Raw genomic sequence first — 24,187 nt, forward strand, 5'->3', positions numbered from 1 at the left:
TTCAATGTTCAATAAGACTAGTGTACGTATATCTTATATGAGAGGGCTCACCTGCCCTGAAGGATATTTGACTGCCATTACGAGTGCCCATTTTTAAAGTTTAAAATCTAAAGAATGTAAATTAGGAACCTCTAATTTTCAAGTGGCGGATGTTGCCACTTTTTGTGATGCCGTTTATTCACATTGGTTTTTTTAATGTTACAGTGTATGGCAGATTTATTGGGCTTATTTTTGATGTTTTACATTTTTTATATTCCCTATGGCTTTTGCTGTGTGAGAAGACACTCTTAGGGTTAGATTTGTAAAGGTGCATATGTGCACATATGGACGTGCCGGTTTTATAACACGCGTGCACTGGCGCGCACATGTTATAAAATCCAGGGGCCACGTGCACATGTGCGCTGGATTTTATATTCCGCGTGTGCATGTGTGGGCGGCAAATGCAGGGGGGGGAGACTTCTGTAATTTTCGTGCGGCAACACATCCCAGCCTTCCCCAGTTCCCTCCCAGTCCGCTCCAATTAAGAAGCGGACTGGGAGGGAACTTCCCTACCCCCCTACCTAACCTCCCTTTCCCCTTCCCCTCTCTTCCCCACCCCCTAAACCCTTTCTCCTACCTTTTTTTTTTTATTTTGTTGCTTACTGCTCCATTGGAGCAGAAGCAACTTGCGCACGCTGGCAGTCCCTTCCCCAGCACAGCGGCAAATGGCCCCTGTACTGGCCACCTCCAGCCCCACCCCTTCCTTCCCCCCCCCCCCCCAGGACTGCCCCTTTCCTTCGGCCTGGCACTTCTGCGAGCAACGGGAGTTACACGCGTGGTCGGGCCCCTTTGAAAATGCACGTGGCATGTGCATTGTGCAATGCCCAGCCATGTGTGTGGCCAATTAACCATTTACCCATTGGTTTTATACCCAGTTTATCAAAAGGTTCTTGCTTGTCTGAGGTTCATGTTTCTCATGTTGCACCTGTTCAATGGACTGAAGTTTTGGGCCTCAATAAAACGCTTTCTTGAACTGAATTGTCCCTTGTGACATTGAATATTGTAACAAATGGAGGATTCCTCAGACAGTTTCTCCAGATATATACAAAGAGCCTAAAGTATGTGCTAATGCTACTGACACAGATTTTGTCACAAAGCAGAATGCAATACTCAACAAGTGTTGATTTTATGAACCCACACAGCAGAATGCTGTTTTGATTAGGTGCCAATTAGATGAACAACTGGGTTCTTTAAAACAGGCAGGTGAACAGTTTGGCATTTGATCTACAGCATCATCTCCTGTAAAAGAAAACTGACTCATTCATACAGAAAATGCAGTCTTTGGCACAATGCAAGTACAAAGAAGGCATTAGCAGTACTGTAAATACGAGAGACTGCGATCACTCCTAACATACCCATTTGGAGACACTTCCCCTCACGAAGTTGCTTCCGCGTGTACAACCCCTGAGGTAAATTTCAAATAGCTGTTTTATGTACGCACCGTGGTTTTCAGTATTACCCCTCCCCCCATCCCGTGTGTACATTTGTGCATTTACTTCCAAAAACCAAGAGTGCACATGGATGCTTTCCCCACCCTAACGCCACCCGCTGGAATGCCCACTGCAGACAAGTTAACGTTGCACACATACTTTTCTCCTCACGACTTTCTGGATAATTAAAAAAAAAAAAACAAAACGATTTATATGCATAACCGTGGGATTTATGTGCCAAAACCCTTCCAAAAATTATCCCCCTTTGCTACCACAAAATATTTTGGACCCAAGACAAAAGTCTAAGGCTGGGGAGAGTAGGTTATGCATAGAAAAGCAGCAATAATGTGCCAGAAGCAAACAAATAGGCCAACAAAATCCAGCTGCTCCCAGCAATGAATTCTATGTGGGAGATAAATCCAGTTCAGAGACTTTGAACCAGGCCCCAGGATATTTCACATTGATGAGTTATTGATAAAAAGTTTCCAACTATTGATGCCTTTGGCTTGATTTTCTGGCTTAACTGTATTGTCTCTCTTTTTATGTAATTCTCTGGTTTTTTCACTGATATTTTTTTGTTCACTCTGTTTCTGTCTTTCTCTCTTTTACTTTTTCTGGTTTCTGAAGAAAACAGAGCTTGGAGAGTGTTGCCAAAACTCTGACTATCATAGTTCAAGGTTATTGTAAATTAGGGATGTGCATTCGTTTCTTCCATTTTGGCGGTACGCGCCTACCTTAAGTACTTTATAATATATGCAAAAATATGATTTAAGTGCATGCTATCCGTTTTTTTGTGTGTACTATAAAGTCCCTGAGATATGCGCCTATCGCCAAAATGGAAGAAACGAATGCACATCCCTATTGTAAATGCCACATCCCTAACGTCTACCCTGAAATAAAAGCACAGTGAGGCTGCATACTGGGTAATACATTTTTATTTGAATGCTATTAAATAAAATACAGAAGTTAGATCAAACGAAATGATGATCACATTTCCACTTTCTCTAAGTACTGCACACAATGTAAGCAAGTCAGATATCTGGGTGGATTGACCCACTTAATTTTATTGGGATTTTCAGTCACAAACTAGGCGGGTAGATTGTGAATGAAAATCCACCCGTATGTTGGTACAGAGCATCGACTTGCTTAACTCCTTATGTTATGTGGGTATTTACTTTGAAGAGAGACACCCCTCCCCATCACTTCCCCTCACCCCACCACCGACCCCACCAGATTTCTCATCTTAAAATCAGACTCTCCATTGGAACCCAAATCTTAAATGCAAATCCTACCCAAACCCAGCGTTATTTCTCCACTCTGACCTCCCTCCCTCCACCCCCTCTGTTCGAGCACTGGGTTACAGATATTGTTAAATTAAAATATTGCACTATACAAATATATCAATGGATCCTGGAGAGATCTTTTAACAAACAAAACAAGGCAGTTTCCTTAATGATTATTTATTTGTTTGTTTGTTTGTTTGTTTATTTGGGTATGTATGCTTTTTTATTTACATTTCCCCATCTTCATGGGAAGACCTTTGGGAATACATTGCCACTGAAGACAGTCCTGGCTGAAATATATCAAAAGAAAATTTGATATGTTTTGGGTTTGATGACATCATTAGATTCTATGGAAGAAAAAACACTGATCTAATGGCTTCAGATGACTGTCAAGGTACAGGTTAAAAAGAAAATATTTTTACAGTTACAGAATTAGCACACTGTTTTATCACCTTCCCCGGAGTCAATGTAGAAAATGGTCATGGACAATCAGAAGAGGGCTAGATTCAAAGGATCCTTTTTCAAGCTAACCAATTATATATTATCTGTTGAGCCTCCAGACGCAAAGTGATGTGACATAACAGAGCTGCGTACACCAGGGATTCAGTCTTTCAGCACAGATGAGACCTTTGAGAGTTCAGTGAAGACCCCATCAGCCGCATTAGCGAGGGAGGAGGCAGAGCTGGTACGGATGCGGCATGTTCCCGAAACTGCTTGTTTCTGGGGTCAGGTCAATTTCCTTTGGGTCAACAAGGGCCTTTAAGTCGAAATTCTGCAGTAGGGTGGTGAGAAACAGGAAGATCTCCATGCGGGCCAGGCCCTCACCCAGACAGATCCGTTTGCCTGCAAATGAGAGCAGAGCACTGCTTTGTAGTGTTCAGAGAGGAGAGTTTTCAAAGGTTATTATTATTATTTTATTATTATTATCATTTGCATAGTGTGCACCAGATGTTTGCAGTGTTGTACAGATACACATGGGGGTAATTTTGTATTTGCCCACATTGGTGCAAAGTCCGTGCGTTACCTGTGGACTTTGCACCAATTTGCAAAGGGAAAGCACGGGCATACTTTCACTCTGAAAATGATCCCAGAAAAGCTAGTGGCACACATTTACACACTTAAGTTATACAGGTAGCTTTTCTGAGGAAACCTATATACATACTTCAGAAAATTTTTAAAAAATGAGCATAAAATAAACCATGGGCAAAACCCCTCTCCCTCGGAGTGCCTCTTTATGCTGTGGGTACAATTCTATGCGTAGTTTTCCTGGGCTCATCACTTTACTTGCAGTTTCCTTGAAGTCTAACTCTACAGGCAAATTATCCTCCCTAAGAAACAGCCTCTGTTCCTTGGAGCTTACAGTCTGTTCAAGACAGACTGACAAGCTAGACAGACAAAAAAAGCAAGTTAGAGAGCATTGAGTTTAAACCGTGAAGCCATGACTGGGCAGAACTAGACCAGGTGGGTTACAGGTGGGGTTAAATTGGGGAAGGGGCACCTTGGGTCTTGGAATCACAGTGGACAATACTTTGAAATCCTCATCCCAGTGGTCATTTCTTCAGTGCATTTCTGATCACCCCATCTTAAAAATGATATAATGGAATTAGGAAAGGTACAGGAAAGGGCGACCAAAATGATAAAGGTGATGGAACGGCTCCCCTATGAGAGAAACCTAACGAGGTTAGGGCTCTTCAGCCTGGAGAAGAGTCGGCTGGGAGGAGATAAGAGGAAGCCTCTTTAGTGGGGTGGATCGGATAAGCAGGGAACACTCAGTTATTTACCCTTTCAAATAGTACCAGAACTAGGGGACATTTCATGAAGCTAATAGATAGCACATTTAAAGCAAAGCTAGTGAGGTGGGTAGGGCTCTTGAAAGAGAATGATTAAATAAGATTCACTGGAGTCAGGAGCACTTGATGTAATTAGCTAGTAAAGATAAAATAAATCTTTATTTTTATTTACTTATTTATTTAGATATGTGTTCATTTTTTCAGCACTTCAAAGCTAACTGCATTCAGCTACTCCAGGTATTTCCCTATCCCCAGAGAGCTTGCAATGTAACTGAGAGATGCATCAAGCTGTGGTGGTGCTCTAATGCACGTTAAACAACATATATAACGTGATAGAGCACTATCGCAGTGATGTCTCACAAAATACGCACCCTCCCCTATTGCAATGAACTTCTTTGCAAGCGATTTGCTTGCGTCAACAATGCAAATGCATGCAAAGAAGGTCATTAATAGGCAATGTGATGCAAATATTTTATTGTGCCCGACCGAGAAGGTGGTCAGCTCTGATAAAATAACACCTATTTGAAATGCAGTATATGTGAGTGAGGAGGCCCGGGAATCTAATGTGGGTCCCAAGGCTCCCGCCTCACATTTAAAGAGCTGGCCAAAAAAAAAAATAAAAGTCTTGTGGCAAAATGAGGGAGCTGAGCTGGGGTCAGTGCTAATCCCTGGATCAAACAAGGGCCACCACTCAAGGTGGCCTGACTCACCAGAAGTAAAAAATTAGAATGATGAGCCCCCATGGTGAAGGTCCTCCTACCCCCCTCCCAAAGGTAAAGAACTGTGGGGATAGCGAGAGATCCATGCCCAGGACCCCGGAGGCTTCACGGGAGGCAAGCGCTGCAGGCATCTGAGGACACCCGTTGTTGACGGCTCCTTGTTTTCGGGGTCTATAGGAAGCGGAGCTGAGCGGCACACCGCTGCCAGTGTGCCGAAGCCGTGCGCCAAAGAGGCATGCCCCTTATGTCAGATTCTTGCATTGCCAGCTCGATGGGAAGGAAAAGGAAAGGCAAGCCATCGGCATCCTCTTCAACCCCAGTCTCTACACGCGGACCCATGGATTTCCACATACAGAAAGCTAACTCAGCACTGCAAGTTAATTTGAGTACAGAGCTAGCAGAGGCCTCCCTTGCTCTTGAAACGCAATCTCCACCTCCAAAGCCTCAAACTCTGATAGGTATGTTAGCTAGGGGTGTGCATTCGTTTTCGACGTATTGTGAATCCGCAACGTATATGCCATATTCGTTGTATTCGTGGGGGTTCCGAAACGTATGGCAAACCCCCACGAATACAACGGATCACCAACGAATAGGCCCCCCCCCACCCTCTTGACCCCTCCAAGACTTGCCAAAAGTCCCTGGTGGACCAGCGGGGGTCCCAGGAGCGATCTCCTGCACTCGGGTCGTCGGCTGTCAGTATTCAAAATGGCACCGATAGCCTTTGCCCTTACTATGTCACAGGGGCTATCGGCGCCATTTTGAATACCAGCAGCCCCAAAGCCCGAGTGCAGGAGATCGCTCCCGGAACTCCGCTGGACCACCAGGTTCTTTTGGCAAGTCTTGGGGGGTGGGGATCGGGAGGGTGGGGGGGGAGTTGTAGATAAATAACTTTAAAGGGTTAGGATGGGGTTTTTTGGGGGGAACAAATTCATTTTTGACATATGAACAGATTGGGGGCCCCTGAGAACGAATGCAATGGATTTGGGCCCCTACGAATCCAAATCCTGAATGGGATGAATCCATCCCTGCTGCACATCCCTAATGTTAGCAATGGATTCATGTATTAATACTTCAATTGTTCCAAATGCATGTGTGAGCTGTGATCCTCAAGTATTGCAGGAAGATGTGAACAAGGTAATCCCTCCTGTGGCAGTACAATCTTCTGAAGGTGGGATGTCAACTACACCTGATATAGAGAACGCAACTGTTCCAATAAGATCTGCATGTGGTATTCTGGATCCCATGCAAATATGTACACCTTTGGAGAGGACTGAGTTGGGTTCTTGTATGGAGCCAGCCGAGATTTCTTTGAGGGATATTTGGAGAGTGATTTCCAGGACTGAGGCTACTCTTTCCAGGACTGTGAATCAGCATTGAGTAATAAACTGGAGCGACCAAGAAATTTTCTGATCTTGAGATAAGAACTATTACTCTGGAGTCTGTAATGCTTTTACTGAGGCTATTACTAATCTCTGCAATCCTCTGTGGCTGCAGGTATTAAAGATGGTTTGATTATGCATTACAAATGTGAAATACTAGAGAATAAGTTGCGATCCAGGAATCTTCGATTATTGAATTTTCCACAAACTCATTTTCTGTATGGTAATGAATTGTTTAAGAAGTATGTTACTGAAGTTCTACAATTTTTACATAATAGGAATTTGTCTAAGTGCTGTTGTTGTCTACCTGATAAGAGGAAGATCATTAGTCTAGAGGAAGGCACCACGGATATGTTGGCACCATACTCTGGCTCTGATCTTTCACTTTTTCTTCAATCTTCCTGAGATAATATAGCAACGAGAGCTACCTTTGTTGTTACATTTGCGTTAGAATCCAATAAGGATATTTTCTTTTGCCAATATTTTAAATATAAAGGTAGTCTATTTTGTGGACAAAAGATCCAGGTATTTCCTGATGTCTCTAGAGAGACACAGTTAAAAAGGAAACAGTTTCTCCAATTGAAGCCTCAAGTCTTGGCTATTGGAGCTTATTTTTACTTGAAATTTCCCTGTAAGTGTGTGATAAGTTTTCAAGGTAATGGGTTGATTTTTATGGACCCTGAACATCTTGAAACCTTTCTAGTCGATAAGAGCTAAACCTGTATTAGTTCTTTTGAGGCCGAAGTATGATCCTGGGCTACTTTCTTTGAGTTTCTTCTTTGATTTGCTTAACAAGCTGTTCCCTTGACATGTGGACTTGTTCATTATTTGTTGTTTGTTGGTTATTGGTGAATTGTGTATTGCCTGTTAAATTGATTTTCCTGTCTTGTATCTTTTTTTATGATGATGTAAAATATACTAAAGAATGAATAATAAAAAAAAAAAAGAACCACATTGGGGGTTGTGCTCCCCCACCCTTCACCCCCTCCGACAACCCAAAGAACCAGATCCGCATTGGAGGTTCAGTGCCTCCCCTACCACTGACCCTCCTCCTGCACCCTAAAGGACCAGATCGCATCTGGGGTCAGCACTGACCCTTGCTCAATATCTCCATTTTGCCATGGGGACCTTTTTTTTTTGGCCAGTGGCCCTTTAAGGAGATTGTGGTCCCTTGAGGTTGGGGTCCATGTTCTTTTGTCCCACAGTGTTTGGCTGCGAGACAAAAGAATTTGCCAAAATGGTTTTTTGGGGAGGGGTCCCACTATTGTGGTGATATGCCCTCCCCTCCCCCATGATAGTGAAACCTCTCCCATGGAAATACATTGCAGCTTAGTGACTCTAGGCCTAAGTTTGTACCTGAGGCAAAAGAGGGTAAAGTGATTTGCCTAAGGTCACAAGGAACAGCAGTGGGATTTGAACCCTGGTTTCTTTGTTTATAGCCCACTTCTCAAACCACTAGGCTTGTCCTCCATGCCTCTCTACCCAGAAACAATCTAGAAAAGCAAAGCAGAGAATGAGGAGGTTGAGCATGGTGAGAGAGGGTGGCTCTACCTATGTAATTTGGGGAGTTACATAAGCAGGCTATGTGAACGTTTACCTCCTCTTCACAAATTAAATATATGCATGTATTTTCTAATGTGTGTACTTTTTAAGGATATGCATTCATTTGAAATGAATGGGTAAAATGCAACAAATGAGGCCATTTGTGTTTCATTTGTGGTCACTCCAGAAATGAACAGAGGATGACCACAAATTAAATGAAAATGCTTTGTAGCCCGTCTAAAGTTACTTGGCTGCGTTAGCTAAATAGCACTGAAAATCAGCTAAGTTAGCCAGATAATTTTATTCCTCCCTGAAATGCCTCTTTTTTATCTGCCTAGATGACTGTATATCTCAAATCTTGCCATTTAGATTAATAACTTGTGAATTATCTGTCTAAATAGCTTCTGAATATTGACCTCTGCATTTAAGAACATAGAATATAAGATTTGTCATACAAGGTCAGACCAGAGGTCAGTATTCTGTTTCCAATCCAGGTCACAAGTACCTGGAAGGATCCCCAGGGGTAGTTAGATTCTATGCTGCTTATCCCAGGGAATTCTGCAACTGCACAGTAACAATGGTATATGGACTTTTCCTCCAGAAACTTGTCCAAACCTTTTTTAAATGCACAACACTAACAGCTTTCACCACATACTCTGGCAATGAATTCCAGAGCTTAATTATGCATTAAGTAAAAAAATATTTTCTCATCAGTTTTACATGTAGTACTTAGTAACTTCATTATGTGTCCCCTAACCTTTGTACTCTTTGAAAGAGTAAATCACCAATTAATATTTACTCATTCCACTCCATTCATTATTTTATAAACCTCTGTCATATCTCCTCTCAGACATCTCCTTTCCAAGCTGAAGAGTCCTAACATCTTTAGCCTTTATTCATAGAGGTTATGGTTTCAATTTCCCTAAGAAAAGCAGGAACCACAAGTTTCAGAGAGGTAAAAAAAAAAAATATCCATTATTAAAAATGTATACCAATACCTGAAGAGAAAGGCATGAAAGCATCGTTTCTTTTAAAGCAGCCGTTGGCATCCAAGAAGTGCCTGGGGTCGAAAGATTCTGGGTTCTGGAACTGTTTTGGGTCATGCAGGACTGAGCTCAGCATGGGATAGATTGTGGTGCCCTGGAGGACAAAGAGCAGTGCCAATATAATGAGAGGACTTAGTTGTTTGTGTATCTGACATTATAAAACATTATCTTGTACATTACCTAATGCTGCGATTTAAGAAACTAATATATTTAAATAAAGATAAAGCATATACCAGCCATTAGCCAATGAAATTCAGAAACAAAATAAGATAAACACAGGACTTGATAACCTTCTAGGAGTATGTAGGAGGCCATATATAGTTTTATTAGAAGGAATGCTGAAAACAGATGTATCTGGTGAAGGATAAAATTTACTTTAAAATTAAGGGAAATGCTGTTTTTGAGTTCAAGTGATAAGATTCTGAAATAATCTACCCAATCTAGCTGAAGCATCTTACATATTAGTACATTCAAATAGATGCATCTTTAGCTGACTATTGATGGGATTCAAGGATATGTAAAGAGAAAATTTAACAATGGGTATTTATGAAACTTGGTTGACGGCTAATATCCTTGTTGCATTTGTAGAACTGTAAATGACATTAATAAATAATAAATAAATAAATACATTTTAAAGATTAATTTTAGAATAATCGTGCAGGTGTCCATGTGCGCGCGGTTCCTGGCGCACGCAGATGGGCGCGCCGATTTTGTAACATGCACGCATTGACACGTGCATGTAGACTAAAGGGCATTGTCCCAGTTCCCTCCAATAAAGGAATGGACTGGGAGAGAACTTCCTGACATCCTAGCTAACCTGCCTGTCATTTCCCCTATCCTCCCCAACCCCTAAAACCCCCCTAACTACCCTTTTTTTTTTTGTTGTTTTTAACTTATGTGCTCTACGGAGCAGCAGTAAGCTGTGTGGGCTGGCAGCGTGCGCTTCAGCGGGACAGCGCCTAATAGTGCTGTTCCACTCCGCCCTCGCCCTGCCCAGGCCCAGACCCTGCCCCTGGCCCTCCCCTTTTTTAAAACCTGGCCTTCCACAAGTACCGGGAGATACGAGCGTGGCCAGGACACTTTGAAAATACACGCGTATATCTCGGTACTGGAGTGCGACGGCATTTAAAAATTCACCCTTTAGTCTACAATTCAAAAACTTGACTGTAGGGTGGTCAGATGGAGATTACAAAGGCTTAGGATGCTTTCTGTTCATTTCCATGTTAGTTTCTCTATTACTGGCCATTCTGTCTGAAATGTCTTACACTCTGAAGTGGTTTAAAGCACAGCTGAGCAGTGGTGAGACCTGACACCATCAACAATCTTGGTCAATGGCTCCCACAACCAATGGACTGACTTCCTACTATAAAAACATCAGAAGCAATAAAACTGGTTTGTAATTGCTGAATGTGAATATCAGACAGATAGTGTACTTCTCAGCTAATAAGTAAGGTTTATGATTGTGAGGAACTGCTGTACTTTTTTGCTAGAATGCCTTGGTATGGTTATGGTTGATGGTTGTATATAAGCATGACTGACCAATGTCTGATTGACTATTATTACTGGTCATGGCCAGACTGTCAGTGGAGTGTAGTTGCCTTCCATACCCAGAGATTGTTAACTTTTGTTGCACATGATTCTTGTGGCCATCTCCTACTAGTCAACTTGTATTTAAACCTAGGAAAGTAAATGTTACATAATTTATTTCCTTCCAGTGATCAAAATGATGAAACAAAGTTTGATGGAGTACCTTGGTAATTCAGAGTTTTCATTTCAATCATATGCATTTTAATGTAAAAATGTATGGGACCCATACCTTGGGAATAACATATTGCCTGAATTGAATATCTCGTGCCACGGCATGAGGGAGGCCCAGTGGGATGAGATCTATGAACCGTTGGATCTCATGAATCACGGCTTCCGTGTAGGGCATTGCACTCCTATCTTCAATGGCAGGGCAACGGTTTTCGACCAATCACACGGTCAATCTCATCATGAATTTTTGCTGTTGAGGGAAATGGAAAAAATATGCAAACTTGGTTAGAGTTATTTTGGGCAGAGCGAATCTGTTTCATTTTGAATTAATACAGAATGGTGCAACAGAATAAACTATGGCCCCCAAATACTTGAACTGTGCATTCTAATTGTATAGTTGTTGGTGATGTCATTTCCAGTTTCTCCCCTGTGTGTCAGTATAAGTCTGTGTGTGTGAACTTCAGTATCAGATGACAAAGATTTATCTAGGAAAAGGACCTGAATTTAGAGGTGCTATAGGAGAGGTTAATAACTGGGATACCCCCTGAAGCAGACCAGATTCGAAACATGGCTCCATGTCAGGGTTTCTATAGAACTAACACATGCTGTTAATATCAATGAATTTTTATTAGCACCTACATATGTTTTTGTGAACACTATTGTATAAAAAATATCTTTAAAAAACAATCAAAAGGGACTGTTAAACCAGTTGAATCTTATGACCTTTATACTACCAGACTGCTGGTTTATTAAGGTCTGACAAACCCTATATAACAAGCACCAACAAGAATTGTTCTTCTGGTACTGTGGGATACTTGTAGTGAGTGTTTCATGGATTCTCATTCAGTTTGATCTGGCTGTCTTTGTTCAGTATAGAATCAAGTACAAACTGTGGCTCTACACCCTCTAATGAGTTTTGTAAGATCTGGAGTTGAGTCCGGGTATAACTCCTCATTGTGGATCAGAGAAGCAGGAAAAACAAAAGCATTAAGCATGGGAACTAGAAAAGTGTATACATCAGTTGAAATATAAAGAATCATATCTGTAGCACAATAGCTGCAAAGAGCACCCCATTCTCATTCGGTTGTTTAGGTCATTTTAGTTTGTCGTAGAAATCTGGATAGCAAATACTTGCCTGGATATAATAATATGTCCATTATGGATGTAATTTTCAAAAGGATTTATGCACATAAACTGGGTATTATGCATGTAAATGGACTTTTGAAAATTGCAAATTTTATGTGTGTAACTCCTTTGAAAATTCACTCCATGGGACTGAATTTTCAAAAACATTTATGTATTTAAGTCATGGTATTTATAACATGTGTCTGGCAACGAAATAATCAGTTTTACCAATTAGTCTGCCAGTTCTCCCAGTCCACTTGCAGCTCATGAAGACCATCTTGCCTCTTCAGCCTCAAGGCCCCCCATTGCACCCAGATACCCAGTCACTTTTTCAGCTTAATGATGTTTAAAATCATTTATACCCCATACTGAACAGCAGTAAATATACATAAGTAAAAGATGTAAGTGTGTCAATTTGGCAGGTTTTAAAATAGCAACTTATTTGTGTAAATTTTGGCCCTGCTCTGGAAATTTGAGATTTCATGCATGAAATTGAATTTGATTTTTTAATACAAAACATGCACAGGTGAAAACACCTACTCCCCGTCCCCTCCCCAAGGTCTTCCTGTTTTCTTACTTGCTGCTTGAACTCTGGATCTATGCCTTGCCTTTCCCCACCGCTGATTCATTATCTTCCTCTACCTTAGTGAATTTCTCCTGTGCTGAGGGGACCATTCCATGCATTCGTTGCCCTGTCTGTGCTGTTAGTCCTCTGTGATTATCAGAGCTCTGTATGTGAGAGACACTGAGTCTGGGCAGAACTGTTAAGATTCAACATTTTGCTCTTCGTTTCGTCACCTGCCTTATCTTGCTCACCTTCTACATCTGGGTATTTTAAAAGAACCATGAGTCCATATCTCAAGGTCGTGCTGACTGTCTCCGTCCCAGCCACAAATATGTCCAATGTGGTGACTATTAAATTCTCCATGGAAAATTCACTCAGGGGGTTCTCTTTTTCCTGACAAACAAAAAGGATTAAAGATAATGCTAATTAAAGAAAAGACATAACTAGTAGCTTCAAGGAGTCAATTGCAGAGCTGAGCATTAGATCAGAATCAAATAGGGATGTGCATTCATTTTGAATGCGCAATCCGCAACATATAGGTCCCTATTCGTTGCATTCGTGGGGTTCCGAAACGTATGGTGAACCCCCATGAATGCAACGTATCATTAACTAATAAAACCCTCACCCTCCTGACCCCCCAAGACTTGCCAAAAGTCCCTGGTGGTTCTGCACTCGGGCCGTCGACTGCCGGTATTCAAAATGGCGCCGATAGCCTTTGCCCTTACTATGTCACAGGGGCTACCAGTGCCTTTGGTCGGCCCCTGGCACATGGTAGGAGCACAAGATGGCGCTGGCTATCCATTGCTCCTACCATGTGACAGGGGCCGACCAATGGCACTGGTAGCCCCTGTGACATAGTAAGGGCAAAGGCTATCGGTGCCATTTTGAATACCGGCAGCCGATGGCCCGAGTGCAGGAGAATGCTCCAAGACCCCCGCTGGACCACCAGGGACTTTTGGCAAGTCTTGGGGGGGTCAGGAGGGTGGGGGGTTGTAGTTAATTAAATTTAAAGGGTTGGGATGGGGTTTTTTTTTTTAACTTTAATGGGAAACGAATACCATACGTAACTAATGAACAAATCGGGGTCCCTCGAAAACGGATGTAACGGATTTGGGTCCCTACAAATACGAATACCGAATCGAACGTATCCATCCCTGCTGCACATCCCTAGAATCAAAGGAGGGCAGACAAAGGAGCCAAGCCGCGACCGGGGCCGACTGTCATGGCTGCCAGCCGCAGCGGTCCGCGGCCGGGACCAGATACTCACCCGCGGCGTCGAGCAGGCCCGGAGGCTCCTGCAGGAGCAGGGAGCCTCCTCCGGCACTCTTCCCGCGGCCTTGGCCGCTGCCTAGGCTGGCTGTGAAGCCCAGCGGGCCTGAGCTGACTCCTCCCCCTTCCTGGCTCCCTTAGAGCCGCGTGCGCGGCTGAAGATAAGATTTAAAGGGGCCACGACAGGAAATGGTCGTGGCTCCCTTCTGAGACTCTTCCATCATTCTAGGTATTTAAGGCAAGGTCTGCTCCTCAAACCTTGCCTTGGTATTGAGGCTTCTGGTTCTGGATTCTGCACTGGTGTTCCTGGTCTCCGTCCTGCTTCTGTTCTCCTTCTTGTTGGACTGACTCTTGGCTTCTGACCCCTGGACCAGCTGTCGTTCTTCGTTTGGCTTGACCATGGACTGGCTGCGGACCCTTCTCCTGGCTTGCGTCTGGACTGGCTGCGGATCCTTTTCCTGGTTTACTTCTGGACTGGCTGCGGACCCTTCTCCTAGCTTCGACCCTTGGAACGGCTTTTGACTACTCTTCGGCTTCGACTCCTGGACTGACTCGACCTGCTGGAGGCGCCAGCCGTCTGGAATCAACGACCTGCAGGAGGCGCCTGCACCCAGACCAATCTTCAGTCCTGAGGGGGTCTCCTAAGTCCCAGCGGCTGGGTTCCTACAGGCCCCTCCTGGGGGAACCGCAAGCTTCCAGGGCAAAGTCTTGTACTCGACTGGTGAACCTTCAAGCCTTGCCCTCCAACGTTAGGGACCAGAGAGGGTTAACTCCCTCTTTGGCAGTGCTAACCTTACCTCGGAACAGGGGTCCACTTCCGGATTCGCAACACAGTTTGTCAAATAAAACTGCAACTTTTGACCTCCTCTGAAGGTTGTATTTTTGGAAAAGTAAGAGAGTATGGGAGAGGAGTGGATATAGCATGGAAGTGGCCATGTGATACCAGGTGCTTTCACATTAAAACTACTGTACAGGAAGATAAATAGATTTAAGGACGGGGAGTATGCGGACTGGGAGATGGGATGATGTGAGAAAGATGGCTGGCTAGGAGAGAGTGGAGGCTAAGGGATTGAGTTTTGGGGGGCGAAGGGGATCTTAAGGCTGACGTTTTGTCTAGGGTATCTAATACTCTTGCCTCTAGGTGATCTCTCTACATGCACATATCATATACAGGGTCTCTGAACCTATTTTGCAAGGGCCTCCAGCACATACATTTATGCAAGTCATGAGCACACCCAGTGATCTCAAACCACTGTATAGACATACAAGATCCCCAAAAACTGTACAGAACAGCTGATCTAATGTGCAGGGGCTTTATATGAAACATGAAAACAAGTTGGACTAAGTGTACCCAACCTATATTGACTAGTCATTGTACAGGAAGTGCAACACGTTGTCTCCCAGCAGGCTTTCCATGTTACCATTCATGGTGGAGGCAGTTTTTAAGTACCATGTGTTGCTACAATATCCCTAGCAATAAACTTTAGCATAAAAAGACTTTTCTTTCCCCCACCACCCACCCCCTCCGTAAAATATTACCTGCTCCATTTTGAGGAGGAAACAGTCAATGTAGTCTCGAGGGGTGTTGGGATCCAGGGTCTTCTGATGGAGCTTCACTCTCTCATTTACAAACGCTTCCAACTGATCGTACTGTTTGAACAGCCTCTTGTGAGGTCCAGGCAGGTACTCCATCACATTAGGGAAGAAATTATAGAGCTAGGAGAAGAGAAAGCCATTCTTTTACTGAGGGGGCAGGTACAGGCTCATCATAATTTTGATTCCCAGTTACTCAAAACAAGAAAAATAACAAAAGATTCAGCAAGAGACCTATACCAAGTCGAGATGTCTTTGCAAACTCTTCAGCTGCACTACTGAATATACTTTCAAAGTTAGCTGAATCAGTTTATACAGCTAACCTTGCTATCAGACAGTGTCTGAATATGGACCTCTTCAGTTTTACACTGATAACCTATCTGCTCACGTCCTTCTTTCCAATCTCTGTTCACGCATGCATCCTTACCTTTCAAACCTTTTTCCTGCATTATGAAGGTTTCTTCAGTCTTTTCTAATTGATATTTTTTGTTCTTATTGGTAAGAAAGGGCAATCTTTTCCCAGAAGCCTCTTTGTGGGGTAATTTTGTAACAGACCAATAATAAAGCTGGTAAAAACGCACACAAGTTATTCGAATTTTCAAAGCGAGTTTACATACCTATGTTCACTTTCAATTTTGTTCCCACCAAAACTACCCACATACAATCACACCAAAAATGTACACATAAAATTTTGGGGAATGTTTACATATATAGCTTTGAAAATCCAAAAGCATGCACCTAAATCCAAACCCTGCCCCAACTCTGCCCAGGGAATACCACCTTTCTGCCAGGTAAACTTTACTGCATCATTACGGCCCTAAAGCAGTATTTTTATCCATTGAAATGCCTTTTAAAAATACCCTCCTTAAGGACTCTATAAATATCAATTTTGGTATCTGATTGCATTTCTCCTGTAGATGATGTTGGAAAAGCAGGAGGAAACTTGGCCAACCACCACTGTTCATCAGAGGCAGCATGTGCACTCCTCCACAACCTCTGACCAACACAAGAGCTTTCTTAGCCGTTCGTGTTCCCTTCTATGGTCATTGATGTTTAAGAGTGACTGCAAAGAATATGGCTGCAGGAAAGCAGATTAATATCGTAGCTCTTTACCTGTGCCCAGATTGAGCTAAAAATCCGAAAGTTATCATGTAGCAGATTGAGCAACATGAGGAAGTTCCTATCTTCATAGTCAAATCGGTCCCCAAAGACAACAGAGCTGATAATGTTGGAGACAGAGCGGCTGAAGAAGAAGGTGGGATCAAACGGCAGCTCTAGTATAAAGGGGAAAAAAGATATTTTTGCAGTTTTAATGAGTCCATTGACTGAAAAATGGACTTATATAATGTGCCCCCTTCAGGGGTGTGAGATAACTACAGTTGAGGTTCAATCAATAGGAAACCCTTCCATTTGGTTGATGGATAGAACTGCTGCCTCTAGACCAGAAGATAGTAGGTTCTAGTTCCATTTGACATTTTTCCTCATACTATGTTGCTCTGAAACCTAATTTGTTTATTTCATTTAATTCACATATTCATATACTGCCTTTAAAAATAAATATAATTTAATGTGGGTTTCAAAATTATCACACAATCATCATTATAGCATAAAATCATTAAATATAAAATACAACATACTATAATAACTAGGGATGTGAATCGTGTGCCCGATCGTTTTAACGATCTGGATCAGCTGGGGGTGAAAAAAATCTGATCGGCATGATTTTTTTGTAAAAAAATCATTTTTCTGAATAGTGCGCACTTACGCGAGTTAGTGCGCACTATCAAAATTTGTTACTTAATGGTTTAAAAGTAACATTCGAGGAAATGTTCGTTAGCTAGAGGTGCAAACTAAGCCGCGCATGCTTGGTGCTGTTTCCCATGGCCATTTTGCTACCAGATCTAGCACGCACTAGCCAGAAAGAGAAAAAAAGTGCCAGCAGGCTGCAGCAGTGACAGTGCCAGCAGTAGCCAGTAGCCAGTCTAGCCTCAGCCTGCTCTTTAAATTTAACCACTGTAAATATAATAAATTAATAATAAAGTTTTTTGTTTAGTTTTTCTATAGTATGTTAATGTTTTGAAGCTCAGGTTGCAAGTTTCTTTATTAAATGTTTCATAGAAACATAGAAACATAGAAATGACGGCAGAAGAAGACCAAACGGCCCATCCAGTCTGCCCAGCAAGCTTCACATTTTTTTCTCATACTTATCTGTTTCTCTTAGCTCTTTGGTTCTATTTCCCTTCCACCCCCACCATTAATGTAGAGAGCAGTGATGGAGCTGCAACCAAGTAAAATATCAAGCTTGATTAGTTAGGGGTAGTAGGGGTAGTAACCGCCGCAATAAGCAAGCTACACCCATGTTTATTTGTTTTACCCAGACTGTGTTATTCAGCCCTTATTGGTTGTTTTTCTTCTCCCCTGCCGTTGAAGCAGGGAGCTATGCTGGATATGCGTGTAGTATCAGTTTTTCTTCTCCCCTGCCGTTGAAGTAGAGAGCTATGCTGGATATGCGTGAAGTATCAGTTTTTCTTCTCCCCTGTGGTTGAAGCAGGATATGCATTGAAAGTGAAGTATCAGGCTTATTTGGTTTGGGGTAGTAACCGTTTACTAAAGTTTTCGTTTCACTAAAGTAGAATATAGAGAAGTACTTAATTTCATTTTATGTAAAGTTTCTTTAGTTTAATACACAAAGTATTTCATTTTATTTTATTCTACTCTAGGGAAAAAAAAGAAGTTTAGTTTAACACAGGAACTGCAAACTTGAGCACTGTGAATGGGGGGGGGGGTGGAGAGGGATGTGAAGGGGGAGACAGCCCCTGCATTCAGCAGCTCTGATTTTCTGAAGAGATCTGTCCTTCAGAGACCAGGGAGTGGGACTGCTTGGCCCGTCACCTCCCCCTTTCCCTTCTCTTTGTCAAGCTACCAACCGTTTCCATTTCCCATCCCCCATATATTAAACCATCACCTCAGTGGGAACCTTGGTAACATCAATAAATAAAAGGGCAGCCATATTCATTCCTAACTGACCTGAAAAGTGTCAAATTGTACCATTTTCTGGTAGTGTGCACTAACTTCCTGTTAGTGCGCACTAAATCCCGTTAGTGTGCACTAACCCGATTAACGATTTTTTTTACGATAAATTGGGGTAATTTCTATTGTATCACACTCTTCAACGATTAATGACGATATTAAAAATATCGGACGATAATTTAAATCGTTAAAAAACTATTCACATCCCTAATAATAACCATATGACACCATATACCACCATAACAACATAACCCAGCAAACATTAAATAACCCCAGGCCAACCTAATTGGTCAAATGAGACACTGTCATTATTTCCCATTATGCAGGCTGGGAACTCTCTTGTCAACTACTGCACATCTTACTTCATTAATCTGTCATCACATGACCATTGACATATCCCCAAGTTACTCCCAGTTATCACTCTCTATCCATTAATTCCTCATTATCCCCACTGTTCCTTAAAGAAATCAGTTTGCCTCACTCATTTTCCTTCTACTGTCTCCCTCTAATTATCAAACTCAGTTTTCAGTGGGTGAGAGGGCCACAACAGAGCAAGATATTCCTCCAAAATCTCAAGCAAGTTTGAGTGGGATAGTGGATGAGGAGCAGGATTTGTGAGAGTTGAAATCTTCCCTTGGTTTCATTAGAGAAAGGATTGAATAGCTAGAGATTTCTACATTATCTCAAAGCAAGATGGTTAGAGAGCTGGAGATTCCTCCTGGATCTCACAGAAGGTGATTCAAGCATTTGGCAGAGACAGTTTGAAGAAGAGAATTTTGAGAAGACTTTTTGGATTGACCAGTGCCAGAGGGAAGGGCATATCCCTGGTATCCCAAGGACTGGGACAAAGATCTTTTGACCCATTTGACTAGTTATAAAGAAGAGCAAAATGTAGCCTTTTGAGCCAACAACTCAAGAGGCTTGTATCCTTGAGACGTTTGGATTACTGTTGAAGTTTTGGCTTTTTTGCATTCTCTTTGGATATTTTTGCTTGGAGATACTTTTTTCCAGGTCAGTTCATGCCAGAACTGGAACTATACTCTAGTTATCCCACTCTCATAGGTGAGGGTATTTTCAATCAGAATGAAGGTGCAAGAACAAGAAAGATGACAGAGAAATCATTTGCATTTTGTTGCTCATTGGATGTATGCTGATTCTTATTTTATCCTTTTGACTTGATCCTTTTCTTTAAGTTACAGTAAAGACTATCTTTTATTTGAACACCAACTACAGACTCCAGTGTACTTTTATTGAGCTTTGCCCTGGTGTGGACCTCTTATGGAATGGATGGACAATTTTGTGCTTCCTAGTTTCTCCCTGTGGTGATCATATTGGCTTCCCTGTTCTTATCCTTCACTATTAGGCACCTCCTGCAAGTATTTGACCTACAGTGTGAAGTAGTCATGGAGATCATGGTAGACAACACTAGGGGCCCCAGAAGAGACATCTTCCTCCCTGTCCGACCAGAACCCAGATCTATAGTGCCCCTAGTAGAGGATAAAGCACTGACATGGAGGACCCACTACATAAAGTTCATGCTAGTGACCTCCATCACATTCTATAGTGAACCTTATAGTATAAACCTTTGGTTTTCCTGAGCTCCTCCACCAGGAACTGGGCTTCCTCCTGGACCCGCTCCTCGATGCTTCTCTTCCCCATCCCAAAATTTCTCAGAATCATGAGGGAGAACCTGCGGAGATGTTTCCAACGCTCTCCATTACTATATACGACCCCTTGAGAAAGTGGATAAGTGTTATTAGATTCTTTTTGAACAGGCCAAGGAGAAAAAAAATGTTCTGAATACAGACATTGGTTATTATAAATATAGTTGTATGCAAACATTTACGCAGCTTCTGACAAATTTTATGTTACAATGAATTTCTAAGTGAACAGAAACTGACACAACCTCTGCATTGTACAATGTTAAACATTATATTTTTCTACAGTTTTTAATGTAAAATTACTCTTTATTTGCTGATTTTAACAGATTAAAAATAATAAAACAGTGAATATGACATGTGTACAAGTCTGGACATTGTTCAAATGGATTCATTATCTTTTTTTTTGAAAAGTTGTTAATAAGGCCCAAAATGTTAATTGACTCATTAAGCCTTCAATTAATCAGGTGAAGACAATTCCACAGTTGATCAAATACTCTGACCCTTCTACCCTCTCAGTTTGTCATTGTTCTGTCTACTTTCAACAATCATGGGCTCCTCTAAACTGTTGTCTGAGCAATTGAAAATGCAGGGAAAGAATATTAAAAAAAAGCCCAACTCTTCCAGCTAGCAATTTCAACTATAGAAATATTGTTAAGAAATGGAAGTTATTACAGTATCGTGTGGTTGTAAAAGAACAGTTCAATTTTTCTTTGATCAGTTCAAAACATTGTATTCCAAAAGAATTCAGGCTAATCAAGGTTTTGTTTTGCATACTCTAGATGATGTCTTATGCAATGAGGTTACAGAAAAGGTTTCCTCAGAAAATTCTCCCATAAAGATCATTGTTGTGTAAGCTATGCTATTGTTTGCCAATTACAAGGTCATCCCGCAACTGGCAGCAATCACCCCAGAAATCTGGACACAGGCCCTGGCCTAGGCTGAAGCCCAGGCATTGGAACCTGGCCTCTAGTCTGGCCCCAGCATTAGGCATGGATGCAGGCCGAGGCCCCGGTGTCAGGACCTGACCTCAGAGTCGGGTCCTGGAGTCGGGCCTGGGTCTGGGCCAAGACCCCAATATTGGGACCAGCTTTCAGACCACAGCATCGGGCCTGGGTCTGGGCCCAGGCCGCATTCATTGGGACTGGGCATCTGGACCAGGCCATAGTGTTGGACCTGGACCCAGGCCTAGGCATCGTGACCGTGTCCAGGACCTGACCAAGACCGAGGCCTAGGCATTGTGACCCGGCCTCTGGGCAGGGATGTGGCATTGGGCCTGGTCTCGGGCCCTGGCCTAGGCTGTGGACTGGACCCCGGCATTGGGCCTGGGTCTGGGTCTGGGCTGAGGCCCCAGTGTCAAGACCCAGCCTACAGGCTGGTCCATTGTGTTAGGCCTGGGCCTAAGCCCTGGCCTAGGCCCAGGCACAGGGATTACAACCCTGCCTCTGAGCTGGACTCCGGACTTGGGACTGGTTCCAGGTCTAGGCCCTGACATTGGGCTTCATAGCCCAGCCCAGAGGCTGGGTCCTGATGCTGAGGCCTCAGTCTAGACCAGTTAGCAATGATACCTAGGTTCTGGCTGAAGCCTTAGCCTTCCATAGGTTTAGGCCAATGTAGGTCGCCATGACCTCGGTCGAGGCTCCATGCAAAGTCCTGGCAAAATCCGGGACCTAGACCTCACCTTGGGGCTCAGGCAGATCCTGGCCCTGCCATTTTCCCAGGTGGGAGGGATGGGTGGGGGCATGGAATGCACTGGGATGCACCATTTCTTTTCTTTTTCCAGTTTTGGGGGTGTTTTTTTCGAATATTTATTTCTTTTTTTTTTTAACTAAAGAAACAAAATAAACATTACACAAAATGAAATTCATGGGGGAACAATCCCCCAAAAATGAAATGAAATGTCCCCCCTTTTCCACTCCTAATTTCTGTCATGCAAAATGGCTCCAGTAATGGGAGTCTTAAATTATTTTGTAGTTACTGCTTAGAAGGGAAATGGAGAAAACAGAGATGGAAAGTGGGATGGGAATGTAAACAGCGATAGCACTAAGTGGGAAAGGGGAATCATTTGAAGGCTGCTTGTGGACACTGCATTCTTTACATTTCCCTATTACGTTCTGGGATCTTCTTACCGTGTCCGCGGTTGATCCTGTCTACTATCGGTAGGCTTCCTCTGAGGGCAAACTCCTCACCGCAGTCGTTCAGCGCCTCCTTTACAACTTTGTAACCGCACAGCACAACCACTGGCTCTGAGCCCAAGTGGATCGTGAACATTGACCCATAGGTCTCGCTCAGCTATGAACAGAAATAGTGCACACTTGATTTTCTAAGGCACAATCTAATAGCTACAATGTAGTTCTGATTGATGTATCGTGTGCTTCCTAGCTGCCTATGAGCCTCTTTATAACGTCTGACAAAAAGAAGAGCTCCCCCCAGTCCTTCCTGTGCCACTTGCCAAAACCTATTGGCTGAATTTTAAATCCCCTGCGAGTGTAGAAAAACAGGAGTTACGCGCGTAGCTGGGCCTTGCGTGCGCTGTGCGCATTTTCAAAGGGGCCTGTTACGTGCCGAAGTGCCGGGGCCAGAGAAAGGGGCGGTCCTAGGGGCAGGGAGGGGCAGAGCTGGAGGTGGCTGGGACAGCGGCCATTAGCCACTGTCCCGAGGAAGCACGCCGGCAGCCGGCTGGCGCACGTAAATTATTTCTGCTCTGGAGGAGCAGCAACTAACAAAAAAAAAAGTAAGGTATGGTAGGTTTAGCTGGTGGGGAGGAGAGGGGGAGGGGAAGGAAGGTTAGGCAGGAGTTTAGGGAAGTTCCCTCCCAGTTCACTCCTTAATTGGAGCGGACTGGGAAGGAACTGGGGAACTGCCGATTGCGTCACTGTGCGGAGATGCAAAAGTACACCCCCCCTTGCGCGCACGCGGCCACCCAATTTTATAACATGTGCGCATATTATGAAATTGGGGCATCCATGTAGGCATGCCAGGAAGCCCGCGCTTGTATTAAAATCAGCCCCATGAGCAATAGAAAACCTTGTCCCAGCTTCCTGTGCTCTCTTCCACAACTTGTTCACACATCTGCATAGTGCACCACTGTACATGGTGGCACATTGAGTGGACTTACCTATGGCGTGCATGGATCAATATCAAAATAGCGTAATACTGTATAATACTTAAGAATAGATGTAGTATATGCATAATGGAAAATGGATGTACAAAAGATGAAACAAGCGTTTGAGTAACATATCAGATTTTTAAAGTGTTTTCTTGTTCAGCAGCTCCTACTTCTCTTCTACAGCACAACCAGGATAGGAAATGAAAAGTTTTAGAATAGAAGTGCTGGACATCTGCCTCCATCCTACACTAGTCATCATGCTGCTGCCACGTGCCCCCTTCATGTGCAACACGATTATTTAAAATTAAGTTTTCAGGCTTTCTGAACTGAGCAGCAAAGAGATGGCGTACCTTAAAGAGTGAGTGGAAGATGTCTTTACTATTCAGCTGCAGGGCATTCCCAAAGAAGGGGAGCGGAGTTGGTCCGGGGGGCAGTTTTCCGACCCCTTGCTTCATCTTCTTCTGAAGCACACTCACCATCAGCGAAGCCAGGCACAGCACCAGCAGGAATGCGCCTGCTCCAACCAGCTCCATGGCTGAAGGTGTTACCAATGCTCTTGCTTCTGAGGCTGAGAATTACTCTTCACCTAATCATATTATTTATATAGCTGAGTCTGGATGCAGTCAAAAGTTGGACTTGTTTGCCTTACCTTGCCCTTAGGAGGATTATCACTGCACTGTACTTTTCCAAATGTGGTTGAACTATTGATAGTGCATTGCTTCCTACGTCATTCTGACATGTTTTAACACAAAACTCTGCCAAGGTATTCCTGAGTATAAATACAGAAGAATTGTGAGAGCACTAAACTTACAAGTGAAAAGAATTAATTACCTGTTAGTTCAAAACAAATACAAC

The 24,187-nt window shown here is 43.1% G+C and overlaps 1 pseudogene; it reads right to left on the minus strand.

Moving 5' to 3' along the window:
• Nucleotides 1-2,386: 2,386 nt before the first annotated feature.
• Nucleotides 2,387-24,148, minus strand: LOC115073028 (annotated as a pseudogene).
• Nucleotides 24,149-24,187: the final 39 nt, after the last annotated feature.

The sequence above is a fragment of the Rhinatrema bivittatum genome, chromosome 11 (genome assembly GCF_901001135.1).
Source record: "Rhinatrema bivittatum chromosome 11, aRhiBiv1.1, whole genome shotgun sequence".
NCBI lineage: Eukaryota > Metazoa > Chordata > Amphibia > Gymnophiona > Rhinatrematidae > Rhinatrema > Rhinatrema bivittatum.